The sequence below is a fragment of the Eubalaena glacialis genome, chromosome 17 (assembly GCF_028564815.1).
Source record: "Eubalaena glacialis isolate mEubGla1 chromosome 17, mEubGla1.1.hap2.+ XY, whole genome shotgun sequence".
Taxonomy (NCBI): Eukaryota; Metazoa; Chordata; class Mammalia; order Artiodactyla; family Balaenidae; genus Eubalaena; species Eubalaena glacialis.
In genome coordinates, this window is record NC_083732.1 from 62,315,925 (window position 1) to 62,339,154 (window position 23,230).

Consider the following 23,230-nt stretch of genomic DNA (forward strand, 5'->3'; position numbering starts at 1 on the left):
ACAGATATATTAACTGGTTAGCTCATTAATTAATTCCCCCATCATGCAATATATATTGATTAAAACTTTCCTAAGAACTGTTTTTACAAACCCCTTATTACTATGTGCTCATAAGTAAGGTTTATTAAATGAAATACATAAAACTGTAACCCTAACCCTAACAATAACCCTAACCCTAACCCTACAGGTTTTATGTCCTAATGGATGCTTGTACCTTAAAGACAGGTCTCTATTCATGCCCTTTTCACAGCTTCTAAGAAGACTCCTCACTTTTTTCATATATCTCCAAAATTTATGAAAGATTTAAGTAGAAGTGTGAATTTTACAAGAAAAAGAACACTCTCATTACATAGTAAAATTTAAAAATATACAAATTTCCCATTAGTTGTCTAGTTCTTCACCCTCAAAATCTCTAACTTGATAGCACTCACATCTCTCTCCATTTCTCCTCTTGCATATCCTCCACCTATTAATTGAAGAAATTTCTCTCACCTTGTGAATGCCACTTAAAAATTTCTGTGATAACAGAAGAGAGACCTACCATTGCTCCTTAAGCATGGCCCTTATGAGTTTCACTTTCCTAACCCAGAGATTATCAAAATATTAACCCAACAAAATTGTCTATTATTTTGTATTTTCTTTGTGAATAACAAAATGGAAAACTAGGAAGATTTTCTTTTTGCCAAGAAAACAAAATATCTTTTATATTATTTCCCCAATAATATGACAACTCAGCAGAACTTATTTTTGTTATCACCCACAAGATTTTCTTTTCATTCTTGTTATCCTATTCCTATCACAATTACTCATCTGAATTACCAAAGTCTAGTCTATCAATGGATGATACATAAATAGCCTGCAGTTTTGGTTGTACTCCACAGAAAATTAGGTAAAATATACATACATACATTCATATGCACTTAATGAAAATATTAGTGTGTATATGTATATTGAGTATATTTGTATGTATGTTTGTATATGTTTACCAGTTTTCCATGGAATAATGACCAAACTTCCAGATAATAATATTCTGGACTAATACCTATCATTCTAAGTAACTGCATGCACACGCACACACACACACACACACACACTTTTAAAAAAGCATACTCATTTTTATGTAAGTATATTGCATAAATATACTTTTAGATCAAAGGAAGGAAAAGTGTCAGTTCCCTCCCTCTCATCTTTGTTTCTAATTTGCTTCATTTCATGAGGCTGCTATTAAAGGATATTGCTAAAATCAAGGTTTATTATCAGTCTTCAGTTTCCTTCATCTAACAGCATCATTATCCTCTGATAGAAATTTTCCATCTAATAAGGGTTTTTTCCCTTAAATATGTTTATAATGAATGATTCCCATAAAAATACTAAGTGGGCTAACTTTTTCATAAGTGGGCTAACTTTTTCAAAGTAGATTACCTAATTATTCTTAAATTTGATGTGGATAAGTAAATATGAAAAATAAAAACAGATTGTATGGAAAATTCTGCCAAAAAGAAAAAAAAAGAGTAACATAAGGAGATCTTGCCCTCCCAGATAGTAAACTATATTACAGAATGCTTAAATATATTAAATGTGTTACAAAGCAATTAAACTAAATGCTGTTAATCCCAACTGAGTAACCATCTGGTAAAAAGAAAAAAACTATGCCTTTATGGAATATTTTACACAATTTTCATCCTTTTTTGAGTAATCTGTGTATTTAAATATACATATGCATATAGATATATAATTTAATATTTATACATTTAACCTATTTATTATTCATATGATTTTATGTACATACATTATTTATTTAAATATTATTTTGTAGTTCTGAGATCCTAGCTAAGGTAAAGATTAAACCCATAGTAATAAATTTAACATATACACAAGGAAAAAATATATGATGAACAAAGCCAAAGGTACAAGCCATATTAGGAAAAAATATTGACAATACATGTAGAAAACACTTTATCTTTTTAATATAATAAACATTCTTGCTAAACAGTAAGACAATTACAAAAATGGATTGGGAAAAATGAAACACAATATACATGGGCAGACAGTTTACTGAAATTTCTAAAATGCTTAAAAAATCACAAAAATATCTTCAAAGTGACTCATAATAAAGGGAATTCAAATTAAAAAACAATTATCAATACAGAAATCATTTACCAGATTAGCAAGGCTCCACAATTTGATGACACACAATCTGGGTTATAATGTAGGGAATTCAGCACTGGCATATATTACCAATAGTTGTACAATTTGATGATATACAGTGCAGAAGGATATCAAATACTTATTAATATTTTAAACATTCATTAATTTTTGACCCACTGAGTCTAGTTCTAGGAAATTAAGCTACAGTATTTCAGAACACTGGAAGTTTATAAATAAAATATGCAAAGCAGTATTTTTTTCATGACCTGAAATTTGAAACAAGATAAATTATTAGTAGGGGACAGAGTAAATATATAAATATGTAGTCATATAATGAAAAGTCTACAGCCATTATAAAAAAAAGTGAAGATCTATATGTGCTAATATGGAAAATGTACACCTAATTTTTAATGAAATATAGCAACATATGAAACTCTGTATAAATAGTTTCAGTTGATGATGTATGGATGTGTAAAGGGTATTAATACTGAATTTCATCAGTAGACCTCAAGATTTTTAAATACATGAAATTCCAAAGTCAGATCACTGCAGAATTGGAAATGTCTGAGAAGTCACCCCCTGGACTCTTGATTCCATTCATCACCTTAAGAATAAAAAGCCTCTAGGAAAGGGAGGAGTAGGGAGGCAGCTATTGCCTTGCCATGTTATATGTTATGTTATGTTATGTTATGTTATGTTATGTTATGTTATGTTATGTTATGTTATGTTATGTTATGTTATGAGTGCCACATGGTGGGAGAAGTTGGTGCACTAATTCCTTACCTCTGTTCTTGTAAGAAGGGCTTCCAGAGTGCTTTGACATATATTCCTGTGGTTGAGAGACATAAAGTATTGGTGCTGAATTCACTCCTGAGAAAGTACAGCTATGGAAACAAAGTAGAAGGAGGTGCTCTGGGCTTTCCTGGACATACAGAGTTTTCCAAAGCAATAATACAGGCATACCTTGTTTTATTGCACTTACTTTATTGTGCTTTGAAGATATTGCAGGGGTTTTTTTGCTTTGTTTTGTTTTAACAAATTGGAGATTTGTGGCACCCAGCATAGATCAAGTCTGTTGGCACTATTTTTCCAGCAGCATTTCCTCAATTCATGTCTCTGTGTCACATTTTGGTAATTCTCACAGTATTTCAAACTTTTTCATTATTATTATATTTTTATGGTTATCTGTGATCAGTGATCTTTGATGTTAGTATTGCAAAAGGATTATGACTTGCCTGAAGGCTCAGATGATGATTAGCATTTTTTAGCAGTAAAATATTTTTTAATTAAGGTGTGTACATTTTTTTTAAAAAGAATACTACTATTGCACTCTTAATAGACTACAATATAGTATAAACACATTTTATATGCACTAGGAAACCAAAAATTTGTGTGACTCACTTTATTGTGATATTCCCTTTATTGCTGTGGTCTGGAACGAAACCCACAATATCCCTGAAGTATGCCTGTAATTGTTTTTAATTTTTCTGCTCCCTCAACTCCACTGCCCTGCTCCAAGGGCAAGATGTGTACCACACAGGAGAAAGAACTGAGATCAAGACATATTGAATCCTGACAAATGTGTTCATCTAAGTACGAGGAGCAATTCTGGCAGCAAAAGGCTAAGAGGGAATGGTGGTTGTTAGGAATGCGTCATAAGCAACTACCAGCAATAGAGTTAACTGGGGTAAAATAATCTTGGAGAGTCATTTCATCAGGAATCTCTAGTGGTTTCATGAAAAGCTGAAGGCCCAGGGAGTACAGGGTCAGCCTATGAAGAAAGGAACTGATGTGATTAAAATCTTAGTACTCCTCTATTCCTCCCATCTCAGGCCTGGAGGTATAAAAAACTGTCTAGCAAGTAGACATACCATGGGAACAGAGGAGAAATAACAAGTTCTATGGTCCTTGTGATGACTTCCAACCTAAAGAAGGCTAACACTGGGGAAGATGATAGAATATTAAATCAACTTCAGATGTTGATGGATATCTTGTACATTTTAATTTTTGATTGAGTTTCTCTTTGGGACTCGACTTTTATAACAGAAATTGAAAATAGAAATTTTAAAAGTGCACATAAAATTCATGAATCTTGCCTAAGATTTCAACCAAGGGTTTATAGTTACACACATTTAATAAAGAGCAATACAAATGGCTTATTCAGTGTACATACACATAATGTGTATCTGTGTGTGCTTGTGTATATACTATGCATAATGAATGATAATATGTAATTAAATATATTTATCTGTGAAAACTGGAATTTGAGAGTGAGGAAGACAGTCTTAATTGCTTTTTAACATAATTTTTGATTTTTAAAATATTCTTATTATTTCTATCAATTATCCTTTCCACAAATTTCAGGAAACATTTTTTCCAAATATAACATGCTAGCTCAACAAAAGTTAATAAATAAAAGAATACTAGCATTTATCAATAACCCAATATGTTATAGTCTTTTAGGTATTATGCATCACAGTGTAATCACATTTGAACCAGGTGAATTCCTGTCAAATATGTATATATATAACCTCACTGAAGATAACAAAAATAACTAAAATAAATGCAGCATTAACACATCAAATATTAAATGAAAAAATAAGATTGACTATATTTTAAGATTAATCCAAAGTCCATACAATCTTTGTTAAAACCTACCAACTTTCTGGAATATAAATGACACTAAATTTGAAAGTAAGAATAATGTTGTACTTCTCTATAATAAAAGATTATTTACATAAAAGTTATTTCCTGGTGAATTGAACATGTCCTATATTGTAGAAATGAAAATTTATATAGATGAAACAAAGTGAGACCATTCTAATTACATACTTCCATGTAAATTTAAAAACTTAGAAATAAAAGACAACATAATTATAACATTTCATCAAGAAAATTACTACCCAATCTATTAATTTTCTTCTTTTTCAAATACTTAATTTTGTCAATATAATGTCATAATCTTACAGTTGTCCTGGATCCCTAATTTTCTTCAAACATTTAGATAAGTTAATTGCATCCATATGTCTACCTAGTTTCTCCATATTGTTATCAGGGAGGAGATATGGGGATATATGTATATGTATAGCTGATTCACTTTGTTATACAGCAGAAACTAACACACCATTGTAAAGCAATTATACTCCAATAAAGATGTTTAAAACAAAAAAGTAATTTTAACTAACATGAAGCTCAATGGTTAAGACAAGCAGGATAGAAAAAAAAAAAAGATGACAACTTAGTAGATTTGATCATTAGGCATAATGAGTCATTCTTTAAATGGGTATTTAGGAACCGAAAGGAAAAGTAACAATCTTTACTGTTTTCAGTCACTCAGTACTGTCTGAAAAACAATGAGGGACAGCTGAAACATTATTTTTGCTAAAAAAATGTGTGTGTAAATCTTCAATGCTTTGTAACAATTGACAGGGTTTAAGAATATAACTTGAAATTTTCTTAACTACATTGTTTTGTTATGATGTATCCCCAGGCAAGCATGTGGAGATTGATAACTGATTCTAGGACATCTTACTTTAAAATTATAATAGTCTGTAAAATACTCTTTTAAAACAAATAAGATGACTGGATAACCTTTAAGTATTTGGTCTTAATAATAATTACATTTTATTGAGTGGTTACAAACAGTTAAAAAATCAATCGCTATTTATATTTTGGGTCAAATCTGTATCCAAACACAATTTCTTATGAATTCAAAAGTGTATTCACAAAAAAGTCATAAATGAAAGATTTTGTCCTAGTGTGTATTTATAAGGTGACATTTAAAAATGCCCATTATAGGTTTGAAGTTTGAATAATAGAACACTAGAGGAATAAGCACAAACTGATAAGAATTTAAATGCCCATTGGCATGAAAATTTTACCTGACTTACTTAATAGACATCATAAAATTGAGACAAATTACAGTTCAGCTTAATGAATTGCTGGGTGAGAGAGTAAGTGAATTTCTACATACTGTGTGAATTAACATTCATACAGCCACTGGTTATTTTTTTAGTAGTAATGTCCTATCTCAACTACAGAGAAAATTATGCTTTTTAATTTTTTAGAATTCTGAGAAAAAGTCTTAAACACTTAAAATTGTGATAAAACATGTTGCTAAAATTAATATATTCAAGTATATAGAACCAAATTTAATTATTTTTACATTTCTTAATGTGGTAAGAACAATTAACATGAGATCTAGTCTCAAAAAATTTTTAGGTTGAAATATTATGCAAAATACAATATTGTTAGCTATAAGCCCACTGTTGTGCAGCAGATCTCCAAAACTTATTTATCTTAGCATAACTATAACTTTGTATCTTTTGAACAGCAACTCTCCCTTTCACATTCTCCCCAGCCCTTGGCAACCACTATTCTAATCTCTGTTTCTTTGAATGTGACTGTTTTAAATACTTTTTGTAAATGGTTATGATCTTCTACAACAGTGCTAAGAATATATAATGGGAAAAGAACAGTCTCTTCAACAAATAGTGTTGAGAAAACTGAATATCTACATGGGAAAGAATGAAAATGAGCCCTTATCTTACACCATACAGAAAAGTCAACTCAAAATAGATTAAAGATTTAAACATAAGACCTGAACTGTAAAACTCCTAGAAAAAAATGTAGGGGAAAACTTCATACATTAGGCTTGGCAGTGATTTCTTGGATATGACAAGAAAAGCACGAGCAACAAAAGCAAAATTAGAAAAGTGAGACTATATCAAACTAACTACATTAAACTAAGCAGCTTCTGCACAGCAAAGAAAACAAAGGTGGCCTACAGAATGGGAGAAAATATTTGCAAACCATATATCTGATAAGAGATTCTTATCTGAAACATGTAAGGAACACCTACAACTCAATAGTATAAAAACTAATAATCCTATCAAAAGATGGACAAAGGTCTTGAATAGACATTTCTCCAAAGAAGGCATATGAATGGCCAACATGTACAGGTGGTACATGAAAAGATTCTCAAATTCACTAATCATCAGGGAAATGTAAATCAAAACCACAATGAAATATCACTTCACACCTGTTAGGATGGCTATTATAAAAAATTAATAATAACGATTATTGTCAAGGACGCATAGAAATTGGAGCATTTGGACACTGTTGGTGGTGAATCTAAAACTGTGCAGCCAATATGGAAAACAGCATCACAGTGCCTCAGAAATTAAAAGTAAAACTACCATATGGTGCAGCAACCCCATCTCTGGGTATATATCCAAAATAAATGGAGTCAGAATCTTGAAGAGATATCTGTACTCCAATGTACATTGCAACATAATTCACATTAGCCAAGTTATGGCAACATTGTAAATGTCCATCAACAGATGATAGAATAAAGAAAATGTATATGCATTCAATGGATTATTCAACTTTGAAAAAGAAGAAAATCCTGCTATATGCCACAATATGGATGAACCTGGAGATTATTATGCTAAATGAAATAAGTATTTCATAGAAGAATAAAATTATTTAACAGAATTACTCCTGTTGGTAGAGATAAGGATACTATTTGATGCTTAAACATAGGAAGTAAAATCAATGAATTGCTTATTAAATATTGAAAAAAAATTTTATCAGAGTCATATACCACTTGTATTTATTCCCCCTAGGATCCCTACAGTCAGTAGGATAGAATGTATTAGTAGTACACAGAGAAAAAATTCACAAGTTAATTTCCATAGAAAAATGCAGTCAAAATTGTGTTGCATAAAATGAGAGGAAACCAGAATCTTTCAAGAACACTTACTATGATAAAATGAATTTTTCTTTGTTTTGTTTTTATTTGTGTTAATGGCAAATTAGGGAAAATATTTTTAAAAAGAGGGGTGTTAGCCAAAGCAGTCTTGAGGGAAAAAAACGGGGCTGGAGGAATCAGACTCCCTGACTTCAGATTATACTACAAAGCTACAGTAATCAAGACAGTATGGTACTGGCACAAAAACAGAAATATAGATCAATGGAACAGGATAGAAAGCCCAGGGATAAACCCACACACCTATGGTCAACTAATCTATGACAAAGGAGGCAAGGATATACAGTAGAGAAAAGACAGTCTCTTCAATAAGTGGTGCTGGGAAAACTGGACAGCTACATGTAAAAGAATGGAACTAAAACACTCCCTAACACCATACACAAAAATAAACTCAAAATGGATTAAAGATCTAAATGTAGGACCGGACACTATAAAACTCTTAGAGGAAAACATAGGCAGAACACTCTTTGACATAAATCACAGCAAGATCCTTTTTGATCCACCTCCTAGAGTAATGGAAATAAAACCAAAAATAAACAAATGGCACCTAATGAAACTTAAAAGCTTTTGCACAGCAAAGGAAACTATAAATAAAACGAAAAGACAACCCTCAGAATGGGAGAAAATATTTGCCAACGAATCAACAGACAAAGGATTAATCTCCAAAATATATAATCAGCTCATGCAGCTCAGTATTAAAAAAACAAACAACCCAATAAAAAAATGGGCAGAAGACCTAAATAGACATCTCTCCAAAGAAGATATACAGATGGCTAAGAGGCACATGTAAAGCTGCTCAGCATCACTAATTATTAGAGAAATGCAAATCAAAACTACCAGTGAGGTATCACCTCACACCAATTAGAATGGGCATCATCATAAAATCTACAAACAACAAATGCTGGAGAGGGTGTGGAGAAAAGGGAACCCTCTTGCACTGTTGGTGGGAATGTAAATTGATACAGCCACTATGGATAACAGTATGGAGGTTCCTTAAAAAACTAAAACTAGAATTACCATATGACCCAGCAGTCCCACTACTGGGCATATACCCAGAGAAAACCATAATTCAAAAAGACACATGCACCCCAATGTTCATTGCAGCACTATTTACAATAGCCAGGTAATGGAAGCAACCTAAATACCCATCGACAGATAAATGGATAAAGAAGATGTGGTATATATATACAATGGAATATTACTCAGCCATAAAAGGAATGAAATTGGGTCATTTGTAGAGACATGGATGGACCTAGAGACTGTCATACAGAGTGAAGTAAGTCAGAAAGAGAAAAACAAATATCGTATATTAACGCATATATGTGGAATCTAGAAAAATGGTACAGATGAACCAGTTTGCAGGGCAGAAATGAGACACAGATGTAGAGAACAAACGTATGGACAACGGGAGGGGAAAGTGGTGGAGGGTGGTGGTGGTGGTGGGATGAATTGGGAGATTGGGATTGACATATATACACTAATATGTATAAAATAGATAACTAATAAGAACCTGCTGAATTAAAAATAATAATAAAATAAAATTTAAAATAAATTAAAAATAAAAAAAATTAAAAGGACGTTAAAAGGATTAAAAAGTTGGTCTGAAATTTTGGGAGTGAGACACACATGAAAAAAATAAGACAGTTAAACCTGTCACATTTTTTTGTAGACATGTTTATGTTTATGACAAACTTCCTGGTAAATAACCAAATGCTTTTCGCTAGGAAGATAGTCTCTATGTGTAGAATGCTTTCAGCAGAATAGACCTGGTTGTCTGAATTATTTACTTTAAAAAACCTGGCACCTAAGAACTTATGGGACATGGACCTGTGGAAAATATCATGGAAGTTATATAAATAGCTGAATTTAAAATGGTGATGTTCCATGATCTAAATGGCTTCTGTGTAAATAAGGTGACTACATATCTCACTCAGAAACTCAATCTGTTAGCCTATGCCAGAGTTGCTCCATGGGAAAAGAAAAAATACTGTGGAACTATGTAGGGGATCCTGGACTTGCCCATTTCATTTGTGTCACACAATTTTTGTATCCTTAAAAATTATTGGTAAAGCTTGAAACAATATCCCTGATGTGTGGGAGGAGTCTGATTTAGAAATCTGATCTACTGTGAAATCTCCAATTGCTGCTGTAAACAGCATTGTCTTTTATGACCATGAGTCATAATTGCTAACATACTTTTCAGCAAGAAATAAAGAGAAAATAATAAAACACTATAAGGACTTAATGTCAGGATGGCTTTAGAATGGCTAGCCCCTTAGTATTAATATGTGGAAAATTTCAGAAAGATTATGAAGACTGGATGTGAAGAGTGAGGGGTAAAGTTTACTGGTGATATTTGGAGGAGGCGGGGGAAATAGGCTTAATTCAGGGAAACTGGCTAAATGGATAGTTAAGAAGTACAACACTAAAAGGGATATATGTGAATATTTCTATTTCTTTACTCTTTCTAGTAGCTGTGGTAAAAACCAGACCCATGAAAGATCAGGACCAGAGTTCATATAAAATTTATTTCTGTTTTCTCTGACAGACCTCATCAGTATCTCTCACATAGGAGCAACTTATAAAATATTTTTGGATTGAGTAATACACAAGTTTGTAAAGATCACATTTTAGATAACAACACCTGTACCTGTTTTAACTCAGCTCTGCTAAATTAAGGATGTTGCATTAATCCCTGAAATGTTACTTTAATCATGTTTAGGATTTGAGAGAGAGATGAAGCCATAGTTCCAAACAGATTAATAGACTATATTAAGTAGCGGAAACAATAATATTCTCCATTGACGCAGATGTTGAAAGTTAACATTAGTCTTCTTTCTTTGAAGTTTAATATTAAATAGTTTGGTCAAATATTTCTTGAGGTTACAATGGAAATTTTAAAAGGTTATTTGATATACCTAAAATTATTATTTTATCTTCCATTTTCAGAGCTTGCTTTCTATATTGGAGTTAATGGAGGAAATCTGACTTCCTGAGATAGTAACTCAGAAAGAAATTACTTCTAAACCATGCTTAATAAGGCCACAGCTAAAAAATCAGGCACACTATCTCCATATCACTGTAGAAGAAATAAGAAATCCTAATTAAAAAATTTTAAAACTGCTTTTTGTAATTATCTTTCATGATATGTGATACTCAAAAATTTAAGAATGGATGCCGAATTAAACGTTTGAAAATAGATGTCGGTTGAACACTCTTCTTGTTAAAGGTTTTAAATGAAACAACCCAAGATAGAATTTGATTTGAATGATTCTGAATAATTACATGATTATGTTAGATAGGGCTTATTAGATAAATGTAAAGTCGAGTCTTTTTTTTTTCCATTTTTTTCTTTTGAGGTTTTAATTAAGGCAAATTCTGAAAAAGAATTTTATTGATCACAATAACATCAAAGCAATAAAAACACATAACATTTAAAATGATATGCATTTTGTATAATTTTTAAGCAATGTACTCTAAAAATGCTGAGGTTACATAAATATCTGAGTTTAAAATGGTGATATCCCATGATCTAAATGGCTCCTATGTAGATAAGTAAATACGAATCTCACTTAGATGCAATTCAAACTTTCCTAATTATTTCACAATTAAGAATTATGTCTTTTGTGTAAACTATAACATTTAAATGGTTTAGACGCCATTCATTAAAGTCCTGCTACTGATTTTCTAAAGTTGGTGTTTGACATGAAAAGGATAAACTAGGTGGTGCCCTGGTTTTACTTGCTGAACTTTATCAGTAATATGGCATTTACTTGTTGGAGTTTGATTCTGGTTTGATTCTGGCTGTAGGCAAATGCCCTACTGCCTTAACTGCCAAAGTTCCAAGTGTTCATGCTCAAATTGCTAAAACATGTGAATATGTTACTTTACTTGCCAAAAATGCCTTTAAGGTGTAATTAAATTATAGACCTTATATACTATATACTATTATATACTAGATTATTTGGGTAAATCCAATCTAGTCTGATCTGATAAATTCCCGGATCCCAATCTTTATGCAAGATTATACATTGATACTTGTAACCACAATACAGATTTGATAAAACTTGCACACTATGGGTGCTGGCGTACTTGTGAAAAACCAGGAGAATGACACCTTGTTGAATACTGATTTAAATATAGCATATGAGAAACCGATCGACATTTAATTTATCACAACTCTCTGACTCCTCTGTCCAATAAAGAACATTCTAGTGGGAGACTTTGAAAGAATAGAAACCAATATAACTGACTAAAATTGGTAAGACAAAGGACTTTATTCAGGAGGAAAGGACTAGAATTTGAACAAGCAAGAAATAGAGCAGTGAGGAGTGGATTTGAAAGACAGTTGAGGGAATACGGGAGAGAGAGATGTCATACCTAAGATTTTGAGCCTCAGCATTTGGGAGGATGATGATCCTGTTATTTAAGTAACTCTTCGAGGACTTTGTATTTGAACATATTGAATTAAGGAAATTCAACTTAAACTTTTCTGTGCAGTAGTATGATATATTTGTTACAATTATTAACCAAAATGGTAGATTATCATTAACTAAAATCTGTATTTCATTTCAAATTTCCTTAGTTTTTACCTATCTTTATTTTCTGTTCTAGGATCCCATCTAGGAAGCCACATTTTACTTACCTGTCATGGCCCCATAGGCTCCTCTTGGCAGTGACAGTTTCTCAGACTTTCCTTGTTTTTGATAAGTTTAACAGTTTTGAGGAATGAATATCTGGATATTTGTACACTGTTCCTCTACTGGGATTTGTCGGATGTTTTAGTCATGATTAGATTATGTGTTCTTGGAAACAACACCACAGAGGTAAAGTGTCATTTTATCACATCATAGAAAGAGAACACACTAACAGTGTGACCTCTCACAATTGATATTAACCCTTATTACCTGGCTGAGGTAGTGTTTGAAAAAAGTAAAAAAGTTACACTCCCCGCCCCCCTTCCTTTCCATACTGTATGTTTAGAAGGAAGACGGTGCACAGTCCACTCTTAGTTGTGGGAAGTTTTCCTTAACTGCCTTGAGAGTGAAGTATCTACAATAATTGTTTGGAATTCTACTGCATGGGAATTTTGTCTCTTCTCCCTCATTTATTTGTTTATTCAATTATTTATTTATATCACTATGGACTAATGAATATTTATTTTATACTTTGGATTATAATTGATTACTACTTCATCTATTTATTCATATATCTATCATCTATTTCAAATTGCTCTAGTTTTAGACATTGGGGAAGATCTTTTAGTTGGTTCCTGTGTCCCTTTGTGTGTGTGTGTGTGTGTGTGTGTGTGTGTGTGTGTGTGTCTGTGTGTGTGTTAGTACTTCCTTAGTCTTAGGCACTCCAAAATATCCCAGACTTATCTTGTTTCTTTTCTGCCCCATACTTAGAAACAACCATTTATCCAAAGAGTCTCAGTTCTTTTTGTTAGAGAATGGTATTAATAACCAGTATCTGAGTGCTAGATATGCTTGTTGCTTTTGGGGTGTCATTATTTCTAGGTCCTCCCTGCTAAGAAATGTATGTGTATATACTAACCCATATATATACAGTTATCTGTAAATATTTATATGTGTGATTACGTGCATCTATATTAAGATGAATGTGAGTTCATTAATGACACCTCCAACTCTAATCCATTACCATAGGGCATCATTCTAGCCTCCACCTCTGTTTTATCCATAATCTCCCACTCTAAAATTGAGATGCCTGGTTCTCACCATCCATCATCCATTTATATAATATTTCAATTCCAGTATACACATATAAAGGTAATAGAATCAAATTCATACTCCCTTGGAAAATGACTTTATCAACCAAAGGACAATACTTGTATGCAGTTGCATATGGATTTAGTCTTACAGACTACTCATTTCCAAAGTTACTTAGGTCAGCACATTTTTTTTCTCCCATCTCTTTCAGTGAAGTTGTTCATAAGATTGTCATATGATTAAATCTCCTTTTCACATTTTACATTCCATCCTGGGATCTCGTGACCTTTTAAATTATTTTTTAATTGCATACATCAAGGTTCTCTTTTTGTATTCATCATTATGGTAAAAGAACAGTTCTAAAAAAAAAAGAAAAAAAAAAAAAGAACAGTTCTGCCATCCTAAAAAAAAAAAATCCCCTCTGCTTCACCAACTCACTTTCCTTGCTTCCAGAATGCCTAGCAATCACCCATCTGTGTTTTTGCCTTTTATAAATGTCATAATTGAAATCATACAGTATGTATAGTATGCAGTATTTTTAAATCGGCTCTTTACACTTAGTAATATGCATTTAAAATTCATCCCATATATTTTGGAGACTTGTTGGATCATTATTTTTTACTGCTGAAGAGTAATTCAATGTATAGATGTACCATGGCTTGTCTATCCATTCAACTATGTAAAGACATTTTGGTTGCTTTCGGCTTTTGGAAATTGTGATTAAAGCTGCTAAAAACATTTGCGTGCAGGTTTTTGCATGACCATAAATTTCCAAATCTAGGAGCATGATTATGAGATAATATAGTAAGAATATGTTTAATTTTTTAACAAACTGCCAAACTGCCTTCCAAAGTGGCTATGCCATTTGCATTCACAGCAGCATAAATGAGAGTTCCTTTTTCTCTTTATACTTGCCAGCAATTTGTATTGCACGTTTTTTCCCCTTTTCTTCTTTTTTCATTGTCATAGGTGTGTAGTGGTATTTCACTGTTGTCCTAATTTGAAATTTCTTGATGACAATAGATATTGAGCATTTTTTCCATATACTTATTTGCCATTTGTATACCTTCTTGGCCAAGTTGTCTGTTCACATCTTTTACCTATTTTTAAATTGGGTTTATTTCCTTATTGTTTAGTTTTAGGATTTATTTGTATATTTTAGATATAAGTCCTATATCAAACATCTGTTTTATCAGTATTTTCTCCCAGTCTCTTGACTTGTCTTTTCATTCTCTTAATACTGTCTTTCATAGAGCAGAAGATTTAATAAAGTCCAACATCAACTTTTAAAAAATTAGTTGATGTGTATTATGGCTAATAATATAATCTATCTTGGTGAATATTTCATGTGAGCTTGTGAAGTTAGATTTATCCTTAAGTATATCAGTTTTTGGCATTATTATATAGCTTTTTATCTTTTTTACATTTTAATTGTTTGTTACTGATGTATTGGGAAAAAAACTGATCTGTACAATAAACTTGTGCCCCCCTTCCTTGTTATATTTGTTAGTTTGTTTCTAATTGTTTTATTTTTTATGTTTTTTGGGATTATCTAAATAGACACTTATGTCTTACGTGAATAGACAGTTTTATTTCTTCCCATCAAATCTATATACTTTATTTTCTTGTTTCATTGTCCTAGGAAGTCCAGTACAATATTGAATAGAAGTGGTGAGAGAGAAAGAATCCTTGTCTTGTTCTCAGTTTTAGGGGGAAAACTTCTAGTTTCTCAACATTAATTATGCTGCAAAGTATTTTTTTTGGTAGCTGTTCTTTATCAAGTAGAGGAAGCTCAACTCTATTCCTGGTTTGGTGAAAGTTTTCCCCATGATTGAATATTGGATTTTTTACAAGGCATTTTTCTGCATCAATTAATATGATCATATAATTTCTCTTTTTATCTTGTGATTTGGTGGATTACGTAGATTGATTTTCAAATATTGAACCTGCCTCTCAAACTTGGAAATAAAATCCCACTTGGCCATGGTATATAATAATCCTTTATATACATTATTGTATTTGTTTGCTAATTTTTCTTTGGAATATATGCAGCCATATTCATGAGAGATGTTGATCTGTAATTTTTCTTTCTTATAAGCCTTTCCCTGTTTTTGTTATTAGAGTAATGCTTATCTCATACAATGAGTTAGGAAGTGTTTTCTATTTTCTGGAAGAAATTCTGGAGAATTTTTCCTTAAAAGTTTGGTGACATTCATCATTGAAAACATCTGAGTCTGGTATTTTCTTTTCTGGAAGGTTATTAATTATTTAATCAATTTCTATAATAGATACAAGCTTATTCAGATTATCTATTTCTCCTTGTATGAGTTTTGATTTTTTTCGGTCTTTCAACAGAGTGATACATTTTATCTAATGTCACATTTATGGGTATAGAGTTTTTCATAATATTCTTTTAATGTCCTTGGGATCAGTAGTGATTACCCCTCTTTCATTTCTGATATGATATTGATAATTTGTCTCATCTCTCTTTTTTTCTTGTTAGCTTGACTAGAGATTTATTAATTTTATTGAAGCTTTCAAAGAATAAGCTTTTATTTTGTTGATATTCTCTATCATTTTTCTTTTTTCAATTTCATTGATTTCTACACTAATTTTTATTATTTATTTTCTTTTGCTTGGTTTAACCTTAAATTACTCTTCTTCTATTAGTTTCCTAAGATCAAGGATTAGATTATTAATTTTAGATATTTATTCTTTTATTAATATATGCATTTAATGCTATAAATTTCTCTCTAAGCACTGATTTTGCTGTATCTAATAAATTTTGATAAGTTGTTAATTTTAGTTTAGTTTAAAATATTTTAAAATTTTTTCTTAAGACTTCTTTCACACATTGTTATTTAGAAATGTGCCAGTTAATTTGAAAAATCCACTATCTGTATTTTTCTTCGTGTTCATCTTTATTGGTGTTCCCTGAGTTTCCTAGATCTGTGGTTTGGTGAATAATTTTGGAAAATTCATAGCCATCATTACTTCAAATGTTTCTTTTACTCTGTTTCTTCCTCTCCATTTGGTATTCCAATCATGTGAATGTTACACCTTTTGAAATTACCCCACAGTTCTTGAAAATTCTTTGTTCTCTTTTTCCATTTTTTTCTCTTTGCATTTTAGTTTGAAGTTTTTACTAACCTGTCTTCAATAACACTGATGCTTTCCTTGGCCAAGACCAAGTCTACTGTGAGGCCATAGTAGTCATCCTTCATTTCTGCTGTAGTGTGTTTGACTTCTAGAATTTCTTTTTAATTCTTTCTTAGGGGTTCTATTCCCCATTGATCTTATCCATCTGTTGCATATTTTTCTTTTTCCCATTAGTATTCTTGACATATTATTCACAGTTATATTAAATTCCTTCTCTGATAATTCCAGTATCTTTGTCCAATATATGGTTCTGGTTCTTATGCTTGCTTTGTCTTATGCTTGCTTTTAGATTGTGTTTTTTTATTATCTTTTGGCATATCTTATATTTTTTTTCTTGAAACCTGTATGTGTTATATCTGAAAGTAGGAAGTGTAATTAGGTTTTCAGTGTGAGGATTTAGGTTAATCTGGCTAGGAGTGGGCTGTGTTTAATGTTTACTGTAGCTGAATGTAGAAAAGGCTTTAAATTACTCTAGTTCTCTTGTCTTAGTCTCCTCTTTTTGCTTGGGGCTTCCCTGAGTACTTCTCCTCAGAATCTGTATCTCGCAGCTCTTCCTGTGTAATCCATTGTTATTAGACTGAGCCTTTTTGGTGTAGTGGTAAAGTTAGAGGAAGGGATACTTTGCTCTAGTCTTATTGTTACATCTCAGTCATTCTATAATCTCACAAGTGTTTCTCCCTTGGCATAGATTTTTTCTTTCTCCGCCTCAGGAAGGCTGGAGTGGGCTACAGTTGAAGGCTAGAGTGAGATGAGACAGGAAGGCTAGAGTGAGCTATAGTTGAAGAAAAACCCTGCCCCGTGCTGGGTAAGGCTCTGGTAGAGTCATTTTCACTGGAGAGCCAGCCTTTGTTATGGAGAATACTATGCATATATTTGGGACATTATTCTCACCTTCTTCCACCAGGTCCATGAGGGGAATCTTTCTTGGACCTTCACTTTGAGAACCTGGTGTGGTTCTTAGAGGTAAAACCAACAAAAGTATAAGTACCTCCCCCTAAGACTAAGATAGTAAGGAGTTTCTTACATCCATGCTTATCTACTCAGGCTCCAGAAATTCATCAAAATACCATTTAAATATTCCTACCAGTTTAAGTTTTGAGTAGCTTCTACCTCAAGTGAGGAGATCTTGGTTGTGACTCTCTGAATTTGCCTATCTCTCCAGATTTTGAGGTAGCTGTTTGCTCTACAATCTCAGTTTTCTCATGAGTCTAAGAGAAGTCACTGGATTTTAGTTTGTTCAGATTTTTCTTGTGTAAGGATGGGAGTAACAACTTCAAAGCTCTTTACATATCAGAGCTGAAATTGGAAGTAGCAAAATTAATTTTTATATTAATAAACTTGTTTCGATCATAATCAAGCCCATTTTATTAATTTTGATGTTACAAAACTATGTAAATTAGTGGTATTCTTTATTTTTAATCACATTCTTATATTTAAACAGATAATGATATTGAACTTCAGAATGATGATGAACTTCAAATATATGAATATTGAAAAAGGCTGCCTATATATTTTTAAATTTAAATTAAAATCTACTAACAAGCATATTCAAATGCAAGACCAAAACATCGGTACCAATCTACCAATGACTATAAAACAGAGTATTTAATCTCTTTTATTAAACTATGTCAGAAAAATATTAATCTTTGTATCTACAGCATAATTTGAATTGGTGAATTCAGAAGCATTTTTAATGGAATAATGTTGCATCTAAGATTTTTAATGCTTTTCCAAAAGCCAGAAGATTATCAAATATGGGGTTGAATGCCAATGTTTTGATTTCAATGCTAATTTAGGTGAATTTAAAATGTCATAAGTTTTCAGTAAATTCAGCTGTATTACTTGACAAGAATATGATGGAGAACAATCTGCTGGCTTAACTCTACATAAACTTACTAATATTTGTTTTATTTATTTTCTTCATGAAACATGACTATGATTTGGTGTTTTATATGCATCATTTCTCTTTGAAAAGTGATACAAAGTACTTGAAAATTTTCCAACTATTGCACCTCAGTGTTCTTAAATTAAAAAGGAGATAATAATTTCTCCTTACAGAGTTGCTGTCATTATTTGAAATAAAACATGAGAAACACTTAATAGCATGGCTAAATATTATAGGATTAAAAAATAACCAGTAAGGTTTCAGGTCTTACATTTAAGTCTTTAATCCATTTTGAGTTGATTTTTGGGTATGATGTAAGATAAGAATTCAGTTTCACCCTTTTGCATATGTGTGTGTGTGTGTGTGTATATATATATATATATATATATATCCCGTTTTCCTAGCACCATTTATTGAAGAGACTATCCCTTCTCCATTATGTATTCTTGATGACTTTGACAAAGATTAGTTGACCTTACATGCAAGGATCTATCTCTGGGCTCTCTATTCTGCTCCATTGGTCTATGTATCTTTTTATACTGGTACCATACTGTTTGGATTACTATAGCTTTATGATATAATTTGAAATCAGGAAGTGTGATGCCTCCAGCTTTGTTCTTTTGTGTGTTTTTTAACATCTTTATTGGAGTATAATTGCTTTACAATGGTGTGTTAGTTTCTGCTTTATAACAAAGTGAATCAGCTATACATAAACATATATCCCCATATCTCCTCCCTCTTGTGTCTCCCTCCCACCCACCCTATCCCACCCCTCTAGGTGGTCACAAAGCACCGAGCTGATCTCCCTGTGCTGTGTGGCTGCTTCCCACTAGCTATCTGTTTTACGTTTGGTAGTGTATATATGTCCATGCCACTCTCTCACTTCTTCCCAGCTTACCCTTCTCCCTCCCCGTGTCCTCAATCCATTCTCTACGTCTGCATCTTTATTCCTGTCCTGCCCCTAGGTTTTTCAGAACCTTTTTTTTTTTTTTTTTTAGATTCCATATATATGTGTTAGCATATGGTATTTGTTTTTCTCTTCCTGACTTACTTCACTGTGTACGACAGACTCTGGGTCCATCCACCTCACTACAAAGAACTCAGTTTCATTTCTTTTTATGGCTGAGTAATATTCCATTGTATATATGTGCCACATCTTCTTTATCCATTCATCTGTCGATGGACACTTAGGTTGCTTCCATGTCCTGGCCATTGTAAATACAGCTGCAGTGAACATTGTGGTACATGCCTCTTTTTGAATTATGGTTTTCTCAGGGTATATGCCCAGTAGTGGGATTGCTGGGTCATATGGTAGTTCTATTTTTAGTTTTTTAAGGAACCTCCATACTGTTCTCCATAGTGGCTGTATCAATTTACATTCCCACCAACAGTACAAGAGGGTTCCCTTTTCTCCACACCCTCTCCAGCATTTATTGTTTGTAGATTTTTTGATGATGGCCATTCTGACAGGTGTGAAGTGATACCTCATTGTAGTTTTGATTTGCATTTTTCTAATGATTAGTGATGTTGAGCATCCTTTCATGTGTTTGTTGGCAATCTGTATATCTTCTTTGAAGAAATGTCTGTTTAGGTCTTCTGCCCATTTTTGGATTGAGTTGTTTGTTTCTTTGGTATTGAGCTGCATGCACTGCTTGTAAATTTTGGAGTTTAATCCTTTGTCAGTTACTTCATTTACAAATATTTTCTCCCATTCTGAGGGTTGTCTTTTTGTCTTGTTTATGTTTTCCTTTGCTGTTCAAAAGCTTTTAAGTTTCATTAGGTCCCACTTGTTTATTTTTGTTTTTATTTCCATTTCTATAGGAGGTGGGTCAAAAAGGATCTTGTCCAGCTTTGTTCTTCTTGCTCAAGATTGCTTTAGTTATTTGGGGTCTTTTGTGGTTCCATACAAATTTTAGGATTGCTTTTTCCATTTCTGAAGAAATGTCATTGGAATCATGATAGGGATTGCATTAAATCTGTAAATTGCTTTCAGTAGACTGGACATTTTAACAATATTAATTCTTCCAATCCATGAACATGGGGTATCTTTTTATTTATTTGTGTCTTCTTCAATTTCTTTCATCAGTGTTTTATATTTGGAGAAAAGGTCTGGATTTGATCTTCAAGATTATCATTTGTGCTGGACAGAACAATGGCCCCCAAAGGTGTCAATGTCCTAATCCCTACAACTTGTGAATATGTTATTTTACATTTCAGAAGGTACTCTGCAGATATGATTAAGGTTTCATGACCTTGAGAAGGTGAGATTATACTGAATTATGCAAGGGAACTCAGTCTAGTCACTTGATTCATCAAAAATTAAGAAGCTTTCTTGGCTGTAAGGATGAAAGAAAGGTCAGAGTGATGTAATAATCCTGGTTTTGAAGAGGGCCACAAGCCAAGGAAAGAGCGTGGCCTCCTTAAACCAAGGAAAGTAGGTGGCCTCTGGAAGCTGGAAAAGGCAAGGAAACTGATTCTCCTTTAGAGCCTCAGAATGCAGTCTGGCTGACACCTTGATTTTAGCCCAGTTAAACCCATATTGGACTTCTGGCCTGTAGAATTGTATGATAATAAAGAGTATTAGGACTTAGCACATAATGCATTATTAGTGCTTAGGACTAAGCACTTGTTACACAACTGAGAGTTGTCTGTGACAGTCTCTTTTCAAGGGAAAAATAAAACCTCATATAAATTCAGTATCTCTGTATCAGCTATAATCTACTTAAAGAGGATCAGATTAATTTATTCAAAACAATAACCCATTATGTTTCCTATATTTATAGTTTTAGAAGGGGAAAAACATTAAATCAATATTTATTGAAAACCAAGTATGTGAATATGCTGACATTCAACGGATTATGATACCTTGGAATGAATAATTGATTATACTTGTCAAAAACAATCTTTTCTATATGCTTCTTAATATTGTAATTTATATAAATATTTTAAAATGCAAAAATAATAGAGTGATAACAGAAAATTATGATTCAGTACATTTTAGTTCACTTTATCAAAGTAGGGAAAATTAATTTTATTCAATCTGTATATACATTTTCTCATTACTACCCAACACCATGCTATTTGCTCTGTGTTTATTTTAGTATCCTTGTATTACATGCATTTCTTTTTTTTCTTATTATATTTTAATACAATTTTAAGAATTTATTTTATGTTGTATTGTCTAAATTTGTCACGTTTTAAAAAAATTTTTTAGAGTATGGTTGATTTACAATGTCATGTTAGTTTCAGGTATACAGCAAAGTGAAACAGTTATACATATACATATATCCACTATTTTTTAGTTTCTTTTCCCATATAGGCCATTATAGAGTATTGAGTAGTGTTCCCTGTGCTATACAGTAGGTCCTTATTAGTTGCCTATTTTATGTATAGTAGTGTGTATATGTCAATCCCCATCTCCCAGTTTATCCCTCCCCCCTCCTTTTCCCCCTGGTAACCATAGGTTTGTTTTCTACGTCAGTGACTCTTTTTGTGGAATCTTAAATTTGTCATTTTAATATGAGTGCTTAATCATTTCAAAAGGTAATATACATATGGAAACGGTTGAAAATTACATTTTTATATAAAGCATATTAAATTCTCCAAAAGCATGGATGAATGTAAAGCTTTGATTTTTCTTTAAGCAGGAAAAATCTGACTATTGAGCATGCTTAATTTCTTGGAATTTAAAAAAATATTTTGGAATGGACCATAATTGTAGCAAATGCAAATTTTAGTTAGATGTCATTTGCATTAATTGAGCTACCTGCATTTAAATTATTTCTATAACAGTAATTAAATATGTCTTACTTCTCTGCGGATGTATTGTTCTCAGATGGGGTTTCTTTCCAAGTAAGTCCTCTGAGATATCCATTCACATATACTTCACAGTGGGAAGTATTCAAATGTATACTGGCATTATGAATACAGATTTTTTAATTTGGATATTTTATTCAGTTAATTTTTTTTAAAAAATATCACTGAAAACAGAAGATGTGCAAATTGTCTCTCTTGACATTTAGTAAAAAATGCAAGGTACCAAAAAGCATTCATAGGTAAACAATAAATGTGTAACTCTATAAGTTAAAATTCCAAGTCTGTTTGTAGAAATCCTGCCAAATCAGTTCAGTATATAATGTTAAAAGTTTATATTTGTACTTTATAGAAGGCAGTCTATATATTTATTCATATGGAAAGAATGTGTGCATTTATATATTTCTACATTTATATTTTTAATAATTATTTGATTGCAACTATTATTTTGTGTTTGTCATAGGAATATCAAAAATATATAGAAAATGCAACTGTCTTTTTATTAATATATTGTGTGTGTGTGTGTGTGTGTATATGTGTGTGTGTAGAGGAGTGGGGAGGGAAATATGTGGGCGGTGACTTTATATTTAAGAGTTTGGTACTATGAGACAGTACCAAATGTGCTATGTAAGTTTACATTGTTTAAGAAACTAGTTTTTCATATAATAATGTCTTGATCTGTTTTTATAACTTGAAACAATATGGCCATAGATTACTTGTAAAAAT